At 38.3% G+C, this 17,566-nt stretch overlaps 1 pseudogene; it reads right to left on the minus strand.

The window, feature by feature from the left end:
• Nucleotides 1–7,527: 7,527 nt before the first annotated feature.
• On the minus strand, nt 7,528–16,403 carry LOC129034624 (small ribosomal subunit protein uS5m-like; annotated as a pseudogene).
• Nucleotides 16,404–17,566: the final 1,163 nt, after the last annotated feature.

Here is a 17,566-nt window from a genome sequence, read left to right on the forward strand (position 1 = left end):
TTATAATTGAATGCTGATTTTTACTAGCACCATATACATACACAAATGTCATAGGATTTGTCATCTAAGAACTTCCATTTCAAGGGCTACCCTCTAATAACAGTGAAGGATTTGTAGGACACACATGATACACATTAGACAGACTCTTGGTGTTGAGATGGTGTTCAGATTAAAGCTTTAGAAGCTCACGGACCCAAACAGACAAACCAAACCCTCTGAAAATAAAAAGTGGTTTAAAGCCTTCACAGAAAGTGTTTCAAACATAGAAAATCAGTCATATAAATGTATCAGATAAAATGTATTTTCTAACTGAAAATCTTGAGCTTCCAAACAACTGCAAAAATGAAATAAAATGAAGGTTTACCTAGTAGTTCTTCAGAGCATAGCAATGATTTGGCTGAATATTTCTACAACATCAGCAATCAAACTGTACGAATCTACTTGTTGAATCATTGTAATCAGTAAAAATTGGTTTTGTAAGGCAAGTTTAGAAAATAGGACTTGAAAGAGAAACTCACAGAACACAGAAAGAACTATATGAAAATATTAATTAGAATAATCAATAAAACAATACTTCTTAGAAGTAGATTTTAAGATATAATATAGCCATGATCAAAAGCGAGGAAAAACAGATGTCTTTTTCCTTTAAGCATTTTTTACTTTTGTTTTTTGATAGGCAAGCAGAGTTGAAGACATTTACTTTAAAAATTGATGAGACAAATGTTCTTCAAAGTTCTCAACACCTTTATTTATTGGTTTAAAAGATTTAAGTGTTCATCTCTCTGTACAAACATTTACTGAATCTTTTCATATACATTAGGTTGAATCATATAAAATAGCTGATATGCAAAAATGGCTATTTTATATGGGCTTACCCCATACTTTTATATCATGAATATTATAGTTTTTTTTTTAAAGAACGTTGTGAAAAATAAATATAATGGGCAGTTGTTTGTCCATTCCAATGAATAGTCTTCCAAACTGCATAGGTTCCTTTAGAGTTCAGTGTACTGGACTACAAAGCTTCAAATACAGTATAGGGTAGCAAAAACAAATAGTCCAGGTAAGTGAAGTCAAGTAAACTTCCTTCCTGGGTTCTTACTCATCCTTTTTTTATGTCTACACATCCTTTGCTATTCACTCCACATATATTGCCTATTGAAAAACTTCTTTGCTAATTAAAGAATCCTTCCTAGGTTAGACACATCTGCACTTTCCTCTCTAGCCTCCCCTTTTTGTTTTGAGAGAGGGGGGAAAGATCGTGTTCTGTTCGTTACAGCTTTCACCTTTATATCATACTTTTGAAAATAACTTAGATTTGGCCAGGCGCAGTGGCTCACGCCTGTAATCGCAGCACTTTGGGAGGCCAAGGCAGGCGGATCACGAGGTCAGGAGATCGAGACCATCCTGGCTAACACGGTGAAATTCTGTCTCTACTAAAAATACAAAAAATTAGCTGCGCATGGTGGCGGGTGCCTGTAGTCCCAGCTACTCGGGAGGCTGAGGCAGGAGAATGGCGTGAACCCGGGGGGAGGAGCTTGCAGTGAGCCGAGATTGTGCCACTGCACTCCAGCCTGGGCGACAGAGCAAGACTCCGTCTCAAAAAAAAAAAAAAAAAAAAGGAAGAAAGAAAGAAAATAACTTAGATTTTAATTTTGAACAATTTGTTTAATCATTTTGAAGAATTAAAAGGCTTGTAAAAGAATCCAGAACTTGGCCCGGCACAGTGGCTTCACACCTGTAATCTCAGCACTTTGGGAAGCTAAGGTGGGTGGATTGCTTGAGCCCAGGAGTTTGAGATCAGCCTGGGCAACATGACAAAACTCCATCATTATAAAAAATACAAAAACAAAAACAAAAACAAAAACAAAAACAAAAAAACAAAAGTTGGGCATGGTGGTGTGTGCCTGTGGTCCCAGCTGCTTTGGAGGCTGAGATGGGAGGATTGCTTGAGTCTGGGAGGTAGAAGCTGTAGCGAGCTGTGATCACACCACTGCACTCCAGCCTGGGAAACAGAGCCAGACTCTGCCTCAATTAAAAAAAAAAAAGAGAATTCAGAATTTAAAATTTTAAAGTTTCGTCTTCACTACTCTATTCATGGTTATTATTTACTTTGTTTCCCTTCTAATTCAGGCTACATAATAAACTCAGTTTGATTAGCATTCGTGGTCATAGTATATAAAATATACAAAAAATGTCAAATGTTTAGGGAAAAATTTGATCATATTATTTTTACAAAGAATGCATACAAATATTATTCTAGGCCAAATATTATTCTAGGCACTTGGGTTGTATGTGTAAACAAAGTAGAAATTTCTTATGGGATTTCCATGCCCTCCTGGAATGTACATTTCAGCAGGTAATATTTTCAAATAGATTTCAGTAATCCAAATATTTAATGCCAGATGATATTTTCAAATATTGTACTAGAGACTTACTTGATAACAATTTTTAAAATAGAGCAAAAGAGAAAAATCACCTTGCAAAAAGTCAGGCTTTACTAAAAATACCATGCAAGGTACGATGGCAAGATATAGGAAAATCTACTAAATATCAAAAATCATGTCAATGGGGCTTCAACAAAATAAACTAGGTTTATGGAGCTACAAATATAAAAAAGAAAAAGTATTCTTTAGTGTAGAACTGAACAGTATTTTAGAGGCTTTTCCTAAAAGGCACAAAGAGTATTACAGATTTGATAGAGATATAAAATAAGCAAGAACTAAATATTACATTTGAAAATCACTGGACAATTCTAAGAATAACAATGAAGTAGCAAGGGAACCTTTAAAATATAATTTATCAGGGATTAAAAACATTCAAAATACTTATTTTATTATGTCACTATGATTATAACTAGGCATTCAATCTGAGAGGAGCAGAATTAGAGTAATTTTTTTAAGAAAAGAAAACTTTCCTTAAACTCAAGCTGTATCACTAATAATTACATAGCATTTAACAAATAATAATTGTTAAAAACATATATTAAATGCCATAATATTGTGACAACTTCATTTCTAAACATGGCTGATTAAATAAGAGGAAAATGACCACTTTTGTCAAATGTATTCTTTGATAGTAATGTGACATAAAATTTGGGAGTTCACCTGAGAAACAGCCCTCTCTCTCTACTGGAAGATCCCTTTCCTGGAAGATCTCATCCTAGATGTCTGAAAATCTAACTGCTCTGGAGACCGATAGCACTGGGTAAAACCCATTGGTTAGAAACAAAAGAGAAAGAGAGAAAGAAAGGGCATACAGCATCCTTTAAGTAACTTTTCCGAGACTTGCCCTGCACCCCCAAAAACTCCCTCTGCTTCAATACTATCAATACTGTCCAAATATATCTAACACAGACACTCCTTTGATAAACTCTTGGTAAGTTGGAAATACCATAAGCTGAAAATGCATTTATTTTCTTTTTATTTTTATACTTTTTTGAGATAGGATCTCACTCTTTCACCCAGGCCGGAGTGCAGTGGTATGATCTTGCTTCACTGCAGCCTCTGCCTCCCTTGCTCAATCGATCCTCCTGCATCAGCCTCCTGAGTAGCTGTGACTACAGGTGTGCACCACTGCGCCTGGCTAATTTTTGTAGAGACTGGGTTTCACCATGCTGCACAGACTGGTCTCAAATCCCTAGGCTCAAGTGATCCTCCCGCCTTGGTCCCCCAAAGTACTGGGATTATAGGCGTGAGCCACCACATCCCGCTGAAAATGCATTTAATACTTGTAACCTATTAAACATCATAACTTAGCCTAGCCTGCTTCAAAGGTGCTCACAACACTTACATTAGCCTATGGTTGGACAAAATCATCCAACACAAAGTCTATTTTATAATAAAGTGTTGAATATCTCATGTAATTTATTGAATACCATACTGAAAATGAAATACAGAATGGATGTATGGGTATCCATAGTATAGTTTCCACTAAATGTGCATCCCTTTTGCCTATTGTAAAGTTGAAAAATCGTAAGTTGAACAATTTTTAAGTCGGGACCATCTGTACTTAACCAGCAGTATTGCAAACTGTGAAGCACATGTTTTCATGTTCTACTGTTTTCACATTAAAAAGAACTGCAGGGTTGGTGGTATTTATCTCCTATAATTCCAGCTTGTACCAAACAATTGTCTTATTTTATTTGCAAGTTATTAGTCCGCCCTTTTTTTTTCAACTCAGAGCATTTTGTATTTAGAATAAATATTATAGAGTCTATAACTTTTCATCCTTGAGGGAATTAAAAAAAAAACTTTCAGTTCATTGCCACTTCAATATCTTTTAAGTCTTCAAACATCACTCACAGTGCTTGCAGTTCATATTCTGAATAGGTTTTTCTTTTTGAAAAAAAAAAAAAAGAGCAAAACTTAGAGACTGCCATGTTTATTTGGTATTTTTTCAATTACATATTTTAAAATAAAATTTAAATTTCAAATGTGGAATGACTGGAACTTATTGTGAAATGGAATTTTATTTACCTCTGAAACCATTTCTTTCCTTTCTAAAAAAAAGTTTTTATATATTTATTAAATTTATAGATGGAGTCCCACTCTGTTGCCCAGATGGGAGTGCAGTGGCACCGTCATAGCTCACTACAGCCATGAACTCCTGGATTCAAGGGATCCTTTACCTTAGCCTCCTGAACAGCTGGGAATATAGGCACATGACACTATACTCAGCTATTTACTTATTTATTGAGATGAAGTGTCTCTATATCACCAAGGCTGGTCTTGAACTTCTGGCCTCAAGTGATCCTCCCTCCTCAGCCTCACGAGCCACTGGTATTACAGGCATGAGCCACTATGCCCACCCCACTTCTTTAGTATCAGTTTATTTTAAAAATAAGAATTAAAATATAAAAATTATGTTGCACAAAAGTTAATTCAACTCTGTCTTTCAAAAAGTTCCCTTGGAAATTAATGAAAAGGAAAGTCACAGCTTCTAATTTATCTGTTGGTCAATTGCAGGGTATTTTCTAGTGAACACATATTTCAATCTCAGATCATGATGAACAGGCAGAGAATTATGAATTAATTAATGAAAAGAATGCTCTAAAGAAAAAGTTGTACTTATTGAACATTGAATTTTATACGAAAACTTCAGCCAGGATGGTACCTAGATTGCTTTTAACATATTAGAGGACATTTGGCCCTGTTAGAAGTGATGTACCCTCTGGTGGTGTTAGAACTATGTCCAATAATGACTTGTTTGTTATGGTTCAAAAGAAACAGTAGAGTGCTTTTGATTGTGCTTTCATAAATTTATTTTGGGTTTACTGTTAGTAGCACTGCCTTAAATTTTATTTAGATCATCACAGACCTTACATATCTAACATTAAACTATTTTACTTACAAATATCACCCATGCCTTTTTACTCTGTAAGGTGTTACTAAAACTGCAAACTAGTCACTTAGAAGGAATAGGATGACTTCTGTTAATTCTATTGAGATCCACGCTTTCTAAATTCCTTTTACATTTTTTCCTCAAATTTTGTTGGTTTATGTTTACAAAGAATTCCTCTAGATTTTCATTTCTAAAACTAATAAAGCTAATTCACAAACACTAGAAATACTTGGGTGACTGATGGAGTTTAATTATACCAAGGGAGCAAAAAAAACCACCTGAAGCAACAGTAGCTGATAGCTGGTGAAGAACAGTGCTAGTTGGACCAGGCAGAGTCTGGGACTTGCTGATTCAGCTGTGTGGGAAACAGCAGGCATGCTAAGCAGGGAGAAGGAGCACAGCTGCAAAGAGCAATGGTGCTGAGAACGGATGATTTCAGAGTCTGTGCTGTGTGGAGGAAAAGTTGCTGGCTGTCCAGGAAACCCTCGTTCCCACATGGCAGCAATTCCAATCTTCAGGATTATTTCCTGATTAAAATATAAAGCAGTGAAAAGGTAAAAGACATACACATTTATTTTTATTTACTGTCTAGTCAATAATAGCTTTTTACCCCGGAGAAAATAAATGCTGATTTTTTTTCTTTGTTTTTAAAGAAACCGGGGAAACAGCACCTTGTACATTGATCACTTGTAGATCCGTATTTTGTGATATTCATTAATGTACCCTCATCAGAGCATCTGCTACTCTGTGGAAAGTTATAAATAGAGTAGTCAATTTCCAGTACAAATATTGCAGGCCATTCTAAGGCGATTTTTCTTTTCCTTTTTTTTTCTTTTTTTTTGAGATGGAGTCTCACTCTGTTGCCCAGGCTGGAGTGCAGTGGCACAATCTCGGCTCACTGCAAGCTCCTCCTCCCAGGTTCACACCATTCTCCTGCCTCAGCCTCCCAAGTAGCTGGGATAACAGGCACCTGCCACCACGCCCAGCTAATTTTTGTATTTTTAGTAGAGACAGGGTTTCACCATGTTAGCCAGGCTGGTCTTGAACTCCTTACCTCAGGCGATCTGCCCGCCTTGGCCTCCCAGAGTGCGGGGATTACAGGCATAAGCCACCTCACCCCTCCTCTAAGGGGATCTTATCCTATAAACTAATCTCTAGCATTTAACAAAATAGAACAATACTGGTGTGTTAGTTCATTCTCATGCTGCTATAAAGAACTGCCTGAGACTGGATAATTATAAAGAAAAAGGTTTAATTGACTCACAGTTCAGCAGGGCTGGGGAGGCCTCGGGAAACTTACAATCATGGCGGAAGAGGAAGCAAACATGTACTTCACATGGCAGCAGGAAGGAGAAAAATGAGAGCTGAGCGAAGGGGGAAGCCCCTTATAAAACCATCAGATCTCAGGAGAACTTACTCATTATCACAAGAATAGTATGGAGAAACTGTCCTCATGATTCAGTTACCTCGAATGAGGTCCCTCTCCCAACATGTGGGGATTACAATTCAGATTACAATTCAAGAAGAGATTTGGGTGGTGGCACAGAGCCAGATCATATCAACTAGCGAAGTATGGCCTCCAAAATAAAATTCCTAAACTTTAACCACATCCCATTTTTTCCATTTTCTTATATTTCATATTCTTATTTAAACATCAACTCAAATGGTTCTTCCCCCTTGTAGTCCTCTCTGAATTCCCAAGTCAGCATTATTGCTATCCCTGAAATGTTCCTGAAGTTTAGTTTGCATTTCTATTATAATATTTATTGAATTCTGTCTTTATTATATTATGAAAAATCGACCCTCACAAAAGTAACAAATTACTGGTCTTTGATAATACCTAAGGTCATTTTCACGCTTGTCTAACTCAAGGATGTTTTCTCAGGATCTGATTTTATTTATCACCTTTGCTGTGTATCTGTATTCAACAAAGGCGTGTTTGTAATAAATTGCTTTAGCAACCATTATGTGGCAGTAAAATAAAGGATTGATATCTTTAAAGCTATAATTATTTATGTATAAACAGTTAAAGGTTAAACTTTCCTCAAACAAACAAAAAGCCAGGTGACATCCCAGGGTGTGAGGGGCTGAGTCTCTCCTGGGTGCTGGGCAGCACCAGGCACTGGCTGCACAAGGCCGGAGAGGTTACGTGGCAGCTCTCTAGAAACCCGACCGCACAGAGCGCTACATTCCCTGTAGAGCATTCACTTCTTCCAAGTCCAGTTTGATTTGTGGAACCTCATCACCTGGCTCCTTTTTCAAGGTCCCCCTGGGGAGGAAACCATGATAGACAGAGGGCCACATTCCTCCCAGAATTCCACAACCTGGAGGCCCTTCTTACCTGCCAGCTGTTGACAGGTTTCTGACTGAGAGCCCGTGGAAGAGGCCCCAGGTGAGGGGGAGCGTACCGATGGACCCAGAGACCTTGGCATACATGTCTTTGATGCCAGCGAGCTGGCATATGGTGTTGATGGCCCTGTGGCAGCAGACCTCGTAACCTGTGGGTTGTTTCTTCATCCTGATATGCCTCCTTTTAAATCTTAATGAAGTATCATGGAATATTGTATGGTCTTCATATCGTTCTACATAATGCAAATAGTGAATTGCTCTATTCTTTGCTTTTCTGAAAGCATCTATCCATTTAGTGGCTTTCGCAACAGCAAAACTTGAAGCTCGTTGTCCCTTCCCCACAGCCTGCAGGACACCTACCAATCTCTTTCTTCCCTCTTTTGCTGTCCTATTGAAAACATTTCCTACCTCAAGTATCCTGGTATCAAAATTGCCATATGTTTCTCTGTTGGGACCAGGGTCAGATGGCTAAGACTGATGCCTCCCCACAAGTTTCCACTGCATCCTCACTCTCATTTATCTTCATCCTCCTCTTCCAGTCCCATTCTTCTCTCTGCTGGGTCATGTTGGCCTCCTCGTTCTGTTCTTCCTTGCTTTTTTGGGCAATGATCTGTACTGCTCCATTTTTAATAAGAGGGACATTCAGACCAGGCCGCAGAAACCATAATGCCCTTCACCAATGATCTGACCCCTGTTCAAATCCTTTCTTCTCTTCTTTTTAGTTCTGCTGCCTCTTCCTTTTCTTGCTCCAGCACCAGTCTCTGCTAAAACACCTTTCCACAGCTCATCTGCAGTGGAATTTCCTAGACAGCCACCTAAAAGTACAGCAACTATAAAATCAATATCAAATTCCTGAGGAACTGAATTGAAAACTCAAATAAAACTGGTCAGCAAACAATGATCTGGTCTGTTGCAAGCAAAAGAAAAAAAAGATGGAAGACTGTGATAAAAGACAGCGCTTCCAAATCTTCTCATCAGTGTATAATGTTAGTAAAACCATGAAAGCTGCTTGTTCATGTTAGAAGAAAGTCTCTAATCCTTGGAGGCAGCACTAACCCAGAAAAACAGTTTTAAAAAGACAGCGAGAGAGTAAGAAGAAAGAAAAATTTTGATATTGTTCAAATTGGTGCAGATATTGACTAAAAGGAAGATTCTTATTTGTTTTGAAAATACATTTTTAACGCACATCACCATGAATATTACAGAGAATAGTTTTATATTTTGGCAACAATGGTGTCATCTGGAAATGATGGCACTCCGTAGTCAAGTAGTCTGTATGTGATTACAACTAAGCGATTTGCAGAAGTACCATTGTGACAGCTATCACATCCCTATACATCTTATTATTCTTTCTTCAAATGTTTATTCGTTCCCTTGTATCTAAAAACTGAGGGCACAGGGTGCAAACAGAGAGATAAATACACACGCTCCTAGGAGAAGTTGCAGATGTAATCGATTTTGCTTCTAGGGATAGAGGAAAGGCTGGGAAAAGTAGGAGCAGCCTAATCTAGTTTCAGGAATGGTTACGGTTTGATGAGTAGGTGGAGATGGGCGGGAAATGAGAGATTTTCCAGACAGAATAATGAGTGCAAAGGCCTGAGGAATGTAAACATCGGTAAGGTCAGACCTACTGAATTTGCTGAAGATCAATGGTGGGAATTGCAGCTCAGATAAGTATGAAGATGTAGGCTGGAGCCAAATGTGGAGGGCCTTGTATTTGAAGCTAAGCAATGGGACTTTATCCCGCTGGCAGGTGCGTCTCTTCAGTGTGTATAAGAATGAACTGAAGCTTGTTAAAATGCCCAACTCTGAAAAATTCTCATTCAGTAGGTCTAGGATGAGGTTCAGAAAATCACGTGTAGCAAAAATGCTGGGTGATATTTTTTAAGATAGTCTTTTTTCAAAAATTAGCCAGCGTGGTGCCAGGCGCCTGTAGTCAGAGCTACTCAGGAGGCTGAGGCAGGAGAATGGCGTGAACCCGGGAGGCGGAGCTTGCAGTGAGCGGAGATCGCGCCACTGCATTCCAGCCTGGGCGACAGAGTAAGACTCCGTCTCCAAAAAAAAAAAAAAAAAAAAAAAGATAGTCCTTGTTCATACCTTAAGGAAACAGCAATTGTGGGATGTTGAGGCATTCTAACCAGAAGCACAACACTCTGCAAGATCATTTGGGGTGAGAAAAAGAAGGAAATTGGAAACACTTGTTCTGATTTGAAAGTACAGTTTTTTTGGTAAAACCCATGGTCTGGGATGAAGGAGACCTGGATTCCTGCTTTGCCTCCTTCACTGATGAGTTCTGTTTCTTAAGAGCAGTTGTCAAACTTATTTGACTCTCATTTGCACCTTCTTTCTAAGTAGATAAGTATTAAGGGTAAAGATGCTTTAAATATATTTATGCTACTCAAATGGAAGCTTTATAATTACAAACAATGCAAATGTTACAGGCTGACCAGATCAAGCATGTGACCCAAATTAGAAAATATAAAGTATTAGTGGATGCCGTGATTTGTGAGACAGCCGCTGGAGTATCCTTCATAGTAGAACTTGATGTTTGGAATTTGAATATAGGTTCTCAGACCAAAAGAAGAAAGATATGGTTAGAACTTACCCTTGGTGTTCTCTCAATGGCTTACTTACCGTTACAAATGAAAAGAGTTAACATGTACATAAGAGCTCTTTGCCAGGAACTGTTAAAGCATTTTACATAAATTGTCTCATTTAATTATCCCATAGCCCCGTACATATAAATATATCTTAATTTTTTAGTTGAAAGTACTGGCACCAGAGATGTCAGACAACTATCCCAAGGAAGCATTAGTAGTTAGAAACTAGAGCTGGGATCCAAACTGATGCTGTCCGACTCTAAAATCAGCACTTTTAACAACACCTCGCTAAACTAGATGAGCCTCCCTTAATTTGGACATACACTAAAAATAAATTTGTCATGGATCACAAGCAGTCACTTAGATTTTGGTCGAATGTGTAATTCTCAGTTTCAATGTTCTCTACAAACGTAATATTAGTAGTTCGTGAGTTACGTAAATTGAAAATATCATCTATCTCTTGTACAAAAATAAAAGCTTTGTCAAATTTATATTCACACATGTTGAAACAATGCATTCAGAGAACAATGCATTCATTTTATGTGGGAATTTAAATAGGTCCATGTGGGATAAAGATCAGACCGGTGTTCTCATGCAAAAATTACTAGAGTAACTGGACTAAAGTCAAGAAACCTGATTTCTCACACCAGCTCTGCTACTAAACACCTGTTGTTCAGAGGTAGCAAATCATCTCTTCTTTTTCTTTGCTTTTTTTTTTAACCCCCTTATAATATCACAGGACTAGACTAGGTAGCCTCCAATATCCTTTTCAGTTCTTAAATTTTATGCTTCGATAATTATGAATAAACGTGTTGCCCATCCCTTGAGTTAAACATGAATGATGAATCATCTCAAGTCTGAAAAATATGGCTTTAATCTTATGTGACACCTCAGGCTCACGGTATCTCAGGAAAGCCCTACCAATCACATTTGGCTTCTATGCTTATGTAGTTTATGACCAGAATTGGTTTGCTTTAGATAACACACTCTTGTGCTGTACCACTGTTGCTAAGATACAGTTTTGTAAATAAATGTTATTTTAAATATACATCCTGGTGTGGGGAGAAAGAAATGTGGAAAGCAGTTGGCCAAAGATGTAAGCTATCTTTTGAGAGGACTGAGACAATGCTTTAGATAAACCTTTACAGGATCCACTTTTCACCTCATCCTAAAATTATTTTGCTTTACCCTGAAACTGGGTGAAGGGAGGTTAAGGGTTTGGGGGAAAGAGTGATCAAGTCTAAGGTTACTGACAAGGATGAGTTGTTTTGTAACCCTAGTGATCTGTCTGGTTTGAAATGACACTGATACTGTTGCTGCAGGGCTCTGTGAGGACACTTGTTTTTTTTCCTCAACATTTCTGTCTCAGGCTTTCCATTAAAAATAAATAAATGAGAGAAACAGAAAGAGAGAGAATTTGATTGTTACCACTTAGAATAGATTTTAAAAGTCACCATTTTAGGAAGCAATATTGAAGGCTGAAGGGATTCCAACTGGGCGCCCCTGCTCCAGAGAGCAGTTGGCATGCAGGCTGCCTAATAAAGACAATAAAGTAAGTTGTTCCCCATGTGCTGAGCTCTAAGGGGGGCAGAACAGCCTGTCACTCCCTGATAACTCCTCCACCACTCCCTGAAAACCCACCATTAGACACCCACATCTTAAAGCCCTAATGACTCCTTCCTCAGGAGCCGCTGCTGAAATGTGGGCACCTCCAGAGGAAAGAGGAAGGCATAACCACGCTCCAGCTGATGCTTCAGAGGGGATTTTCTGGGCAACTAGCTGTCAATAGGAGAGAAGGGTGGTGAGAGAAGAGAGGTCTGGAGGGTACCTCACTTGCCAGGCAGGGAGAAAAGGAGCTGGAAGTGTACCGTGGGGTTCCAAAGTCATATTTTGTCTGCCTCAACCATTTTGACAAGGCCAGCTAACTGGCCTAATTCGTATTTGGTTTTGCGAATGAAGCCTGATCCATTAGCCTGTTTCATGTTGCCTTTATGTCTCCAGACAAGATTATTGGTAGCCACATTCAATGAATGTACCTCTTTGCTTCATTCCCCAAAACCGAGTCGACTTGTCCTACCTCGTAGCCTGTGTATACCCAGGAAATATAACTTAATTTTATGCTTATTAATTATAAGTCCTTAAGCATGTGAGAAGCTTCTGTGAGGACATTTAAAGTGTTGCCCTTGCTGCAAAGGCCTTGATATGTCTTTGTAACCCTGACTAATTCAGAAGGACCACATTGAGAAAATGTTCATCATCCACTCACTCACTGATAGCAACTAACCCTTCAGGAATTCTTCCACAAACAGCTCTCTTCCTTGCGCTCTCGGGGTCACTGCCTTCTATTCCATGTCCAACTTCTTCACCAGACTTCAGGTGTCTGAGTCACAGGCTGGACTTCAATGTTTTAGTGTCACCTCCCCACCTTCCCCATCCCAGACATCCCCTGGTTTGGTTCCAGTACGTCCCTTTTCTTCTTTCCCTTTCCACTGACTCAGGATCACTTTGTTTTCCTGTTTATCTCCCTTCTCCAGGTTAGTAAAAGAGAACAGTAAAGAAATTACCCTGCTGGCAGATAAAAATTTAACTTGGAAATTACTGACATCTGGACTGCCTGGTTACTATAAGGACACACAAACCATGTACTTCGCCTGTATATGTCCTGGGGAAAATGCTGAAAGAGGGTATTGGGTATAGGATTCAGATTGTTTTAGAGAAATGGAACAAAACACAAAACAAATGACCAGACTATGAGGAATAGAAAGCTTGCCAAAAACGGACACTAAAAAAACAGGTGAACATAACAATGACAACAAATTCAGGAGTTCAAGGTGAACTGTCTTCAAATAGTCCTATAATTCTAAAGATTAGAGTACGTTATGTCTAGCCATGTCTTAGAATTTTCAATAATCCATATTTTATGGCTATGCAAATTTTAAAGACAATGGTTTGGTGTCAGTCAAATCTATGGTGGAGATGTTGCTCCACAATTTACTAGTTTTGTGATTTGGGGCTTTTGAGCTCTCTGAACCTTATTTTCCTTATTAAGAAAATCAAAATCAACTTCAAATAGTTGTTACAAAGAATGAAAGAAATGAGAATGCAAAGATTAGCACATGCCTGGCACCTAATGAGTAGGAAATAAAGGATAGCTGTTTTATGTACAATGTAATTAAATGCATATTGAGCCCTTTAAGTGCCAGGCACCATCCTAGTCATTATGTATGTATTGCCTCATTTAATATTCATATTACCTTATGAGGTAGAGACAATCATTTGTACATTTCTTTTTCAGATGAGATGATTGAGAAATATTAAGTTAAGTCATTCACCCAAGGTTACACACATGGTAAGTGGGAGAACTGGGATTTAAGCCCAGGCAATGGGCTCAAGAACCCACACTCTTAACTACTATTCTTTAAATAAATATGATTGCAAAATCTTAGAAATGAAAGACACTTGAAATAGTTCAGTACAACCCATCATTTACAGTTGAGGGACGTGGGCTTCAGAGACTGAGTCAGAATCATTAGTGAGTGGCAGACCCAGGAGGAGCCGCTCTCCTGTCTCTTGTGTCCTTGCCTGTGGCCTCCCTCTGCACTGAGAGAGCTTTCCCCGCACATGATAGACACTCACTGGGTTGTCCAAGCATTTTCAAGAGTGCAAACAAAAGGTTATTTATTTTAAGAAAAGGTTTTCATATGAGCTAGATAGTTTATATAAACTGATGAAATAAACCTGGCCTGGGGGAATTTAATTTCATCTGTAGCATTAGAAAAAAAAGGAATCGACAAAGCAGACGGAAATGGAGAAGAGAGGAAGTTAACAGAATTCAAGCTAATTTTGATTTTTCACCATATCTCCAAATAGGGGAAGGTATGGCCATTAGATTTTCATCCTCAGTCTATCACTTACTAGGACTTCATCTATATAAAGAAACAAAAGAGAGGGTACAGGAATGTTTAAATTTTTGGACTCGTTTTGCCTACATGTAATTTGGATGATGTGTGTTCAGTTCCCTTAGTACTGGTCTCCAGTTGGCTATGTAATAAGACTGCAAGGGGTCTTTTATAAGAGTAGCCCTGAACTGTTCACATTGTGTAATTTATTCTTGACAACCATCCTGGGAGAGATGCAGTGGAGATTCAATTATCTCCTTCTGTTGGAGAGGAAAGTGAGGCTCAGAAAAGGTATACATGGTATACATGCCAAGTCCCTACATTGACATTTTCATGCCATACTTTTGGAGGATAGTTTCACTGATTGCAACCTCTTTCTCTTTCTCTCAAGCATAGTGGCCTATGCCCCAGGAATGTAGCATAATGTATATTTACATCTATCTCTGTATAGGCAGGTGTAGACTAAATTGCAATATAATTGGCACAGCATTTGTCTCCATCTTAATGATAATAAAGATGGAAAACTAATAAAGATGAGAGATTTTTCTTCTAAAAAAGACTTTTAAAGTTATGGAGTTAGAACATTTAGTTACTGTAGACCCAATCACCACAAGTGCTAGCAATTGTCCACGTATATACAGAGACTTAAAGGCAAATTGAGAGGTAAGCGGTTAATTATTTAAATGCTGTAGAGCTATGTAGCAGCCCAGAGATAAAGGTTAACAGGAAAGTTTTCAATCACAACTTTATTATGTAGGTATACACCATAAGCTAAACTTAACTCAAACATAACTCACCTTCAGACCTCTGAGCAGCAAGTTATATAGGGAAGGAAGGAAGACACAAGTTTGAATGACATCAGCCCAGCAAGCTAGACAAATTCTCTTGATAAAGTATCATAGATTCAAATTTCAGATCAGCCTCTTTTTTCCTCCAGAGCTCTGAACGATTTTTGACAGAATTGCCCTATTTACTGGTTGCTTGGTTATAGGTAAATAGTTGCTATCTAAGACATCGAGTAAGATTCAAGATCGTTTAGGGCCCTTAAAATAGTCTTGTTTTAGTATGACAAATTAATTATTTAATAATAATTACAATTATTAAAATTATATGTTAAATATTATTATATTATATTATTATATAGATTATTAATAATTATTTAATTTTATGGCATTTGCATTAGTTAGGGTACAGGCTATGTTGTTTTACTAAGGATACCTTAAAGTGCTTAAAACATTTTCTTATGCTCGCAGATACTATGGGTCAGGAATTCAGATGGGAGTCAGAGGGGATGGCTTATCTTGTTTCAAGATATCTGGGGCCTCAGTTGAGAAAGCTTGTATGTCTGAGGGTGATTCAAATGTTGTGGGGCAACCTGGAGGTTTCTCTACTGACATAGCTGTACTCGGTCTCGGAGGACACGAAGGCTTGGTTCAGTTGGAACTGTCAACCAAGCACCTATATGTGACCTTGGACATAACACAAGAGGGCAGCTGAGTTCCAATGGGGAGCATCTTGGGGATGAGCATTCTGAGAAAACCGAGTAGAAGTCACAAGGCCTCTTCTGGCCAAGCTATGAAAGTCACATAGCATCACCCTGCTATCCTCTGTTGTATAAGAAGTCACAAGGCTTTTGAAAAAAGAAGACATAGACTACATAGCCTTCACTTTTTGATGTCATGTTTTTAAACTTTCACAAGGTCGTTAAACAAATAAACACGTCAACGGTGAGCGTTCCAGGGCTGGGAGTGGTCTTCTATCTTCAACCTGTGGTTTCTTCCACTGTCAGTAGTTTTCAGGCATCAGAAAGTGGAGAGTGCAGAGGAAGAATCCATAAAGAGATGACCAGGAAACTGCATACTTCAGATTCTTTCACACTTCAGCAGCTTGAATTTAGTCCACATGGGCTCACATCACTAGAAAAGAGCCTAGGAGAATAGTATGTAGATTGCAGGGAGTGAAGGTGTACACGTTCCCAGGTAAAAGTTGAGGGGTTCTGTTATTAAAAGTAAGAAGGATAGAAGAAATACTGGAAGCAGGAAGCCTCCATCTGCCCCTCTGATTTCTCTCTTCTCCCGAATTCCACACGTACGCACCGTTTTTCCTATGTATACAACATACTCTCCCTTTCCCGCCAATAGAGACAATTCAAAATTTCATCCTGTTTCTCCATACAGCACAAAGTCAGAATTTCTGGGTGATATTCCATCATCTTCATCAGATCTGGCTCTGGTTTCTTTTATCTAGCTACTACAAACAAAAACCAAGCAAAATGTGCTGATGGCAGAGCCTCACAGTTGGCTCTGGGCAACTCACTTGTGGCTATTATAGACTCTTACACTACTCCAGGTAGGTTTAGGGAAAGGGTCACTGGAATTAGGTTTTATATGGGAACTCTTGATTCACTAATACATTTCTAAATATTTTTTCAGTGTCGTTTCAATTTTTGAAATGACAACCACTTCTGGCTATTACACGATAGAGAAATAAACTACATTTTAAAAATCCAATACTGTTGTATGGGTTTTTTTTTTTCTTTTTCTTTTGGTTTCTGTTATAGCAGCTTAGCTTTTACCCAAATCAATACAGTATATATCACAAAATTACTTGAATTTTCTACATTTATTTTAGTTTTAAATTTAAAGATGACTTCTTAAACAACAAGAATATGTATTTGAGCAATTTAGGATTCAGTGAAGTAGAGTCTATTTTGCTTATTCTCACTTATCTTGTTCAATGATCTCAGCAGACGCTACAATACAAGCACACAGAGAAGAGCAGATGGCCTGGAAAAAGAATCAAAGCAAATTTGGCATTCTTTGTTACTGTAATTGCCACTTCTTTTTCTTTAAAATGAGAGAAATTATTATAGTTAGGTTTTGGAAATTTTCCTACAGACCCAGTGAAATCCAGGGGTGTTCCGAGACAGAGATTAGAAGAAAATCCTCTCATCCTTGCCCACTCTTTGTCCCACTAACTAATGAAGCCACCTGAAAATTGCCTGTGGAATAATTAGGTGAGGACTTTGCATTCATGAACTTGCTTCTGCAGCCTTTCATCCACCCCTGACTCTCTAGGAACAAGCCAGACATTGGCAACATGTGGCAGGCTTAGGTTTATTTTTCGAAAGTATTTAAGGATTTTTTTGATTCTTTCTTTCTGAAGTCTTCTTAGGTTTATTTTAAATTCTAGGATCAAAATGATATAGTAATACTTCAGTTAGCCAGATTACCCGGGTAAAGGATAATCCTGTTAACTGGAGGTGTTTTTGGGGTGTGTTTGTTGTCGTTGTTGTTTTTTTGAGGCAGAATTTCGCTCTGTCACTCAGGCTGGAGTGCAGTGGGATGATCTCAGCTCACTGCAATCTCTGCTTCC

The sequence above is a fragment of the Pongo pygmaeus genome, chromosome 3, assembly GCF_028885625.2.
Source record: "Pongo pygmaeus isolate AG05252 chromosome 3, NHGRI_mPonPyg2-v2.0_pri, whole genome shotgun sequence".
NCBI lineage: Eukaryota > Metazoa > Chordata > Mammalia > Primates > Hominidae > Pongo > Pongo pygmaeus.